The sequence below is a fragment of the Psammomys obesus genome, unplaced genomic scaffold, assembly GCF_907164565.1.
Source record: "Psammomys obesus unplaced genomic scaffold, mPsaObe1.curated_primary_1811, whole genome shotgun sequence".
In the NCBI taxonomy this organism is placed as follows: domain Eukaryota; kingdom Metazoa; phylum Chordata; class Mammalia; order Rodentia; family Muridae; genus Psammomys; species Psammomys obesus.
The window spans coordinates 67295000-67296343 of record NW_026585504.1 but is presented as its reverse complement, the minus strand read 5'-3'; the positions used below and the strand labels follow the sequence as shown (position 1 = coordinate 67296343).

Below are 1344 nucleotides of genomic sequence, written 5' to 3'. Positions count from 1 at the left end.
CACACGCCTGCCACTCCTACTGCCATGACGTCCTGCCCGTGACGGACTGAATCCTAGAACTGTGAGCCACATAAACCTCTCCTTCCTTGTTCCTTTTGTCAGGCATTTTGCCACAGTAACTAGAACACTAACTAATGCATCTGCGAACACCTTGGTACTGTTCTCGGCTCCAGAACACTGTGGATGCTGTTGCCTAAGCCTCCCAGACTGTGGTGCTCCGTGATCTCTGACCTAGCAAGAAAATATGGACCATACTGCCTTTCACAACTTCTCTCTCTGGAAATTAAGCTCCCGGACTGCTGAAAGGTTAATTATCTCCCTACATGTAAAGCATCACTTGGTGGAGACCGAATGCTCAATAATATTTGCTGCACATGTTAAAACTGAAGCAACATGGAAAAGGTTAGCATGGGTCCTGTGCAAGAATGACGCAAAAATGTGTGGAACATTCCACGTTTTATAGCACCTTTTGTTGCGGATTTATATATATACATACATACATGTATTGTACATGTATGTATAAATATGTGTATTTACTTCTATAAAATAAAGTTTTCCTAAGTAAAAGAGATGAAATGAATGGTAAGAAATTCAAATCTTTTTACAAAGACAAAGAATAAGACAAGATATCTCTTCTTGCTTCTATGTTTCAGCAAAACTCTTGAAGATACAGCTATAGCAATGAGAAAAAAAATCACAACTAAACTGTACAACAGAGAAGAAGAAGGGAAGAAAGAGCCTTTGTTTTCAGATAACGTGATCACCTATTAGAAAGTTTGAATGAATTACCAAACTGCCTCCGGGAACTAATATTCTGAGCATGTTTACAGGGTGTAAGGTTAATACACATTAAACAAAAAGAGGGGAGGAAAAATGAGGCTAAGAGAGAGACCACAGGGAGGGACAGCTAACACAACAGGACTGACACACGTACAAGCTCACAAGAACCATAGCAGCGTGCCCAGACCTTGCACAGGTTTGAGCCAGATGGCACCCCAGTGCTGAGTTTTCTCATAGAAGAGTTGAATTCAAAATTAAAAGCACAGGCTGAAGAGAGGGCTCAGTGGTCAAGAACACTGGCTGCTCTTCCAGAGGCGCAGCGCCCATGTCTACACGACTGCTCACAGCCATCTGTAACTCCAACCCCTGGACGCAATGCCCTCTCCTGATACCCACAGGCACCAGACACACCTATGGCACACAGAAATACATAGAGGCGAAACAACCATACACATAAAACAATAATTTACTTTTTACAGAATTATATTTGTATTATCACCAAACACTATGTAATATAAGTATTAAAGATAAGAAAATACAGGGCAGAGAAATGGGTCTGCAGGT

General features: G+C 41.5%; 1 non-coding gene across 1 annotated transcript; it reads left to right on the top strand.

Moving 5' to 3' along the window:
* The first annotated feature begins 353 nt into the window (after nt 1-353).
* On the top strand, nt 354-460 carry LOC129675492 (U6 spliceosomal RNA). The gene has a single exon (XR_008719945.1). It is a non-coding gene; the product is annotated as a U6 spliceosomal RNA (small nuclear RNA).
* Nucleotides 461-1344: the final 884 nt, after the last annotated feature.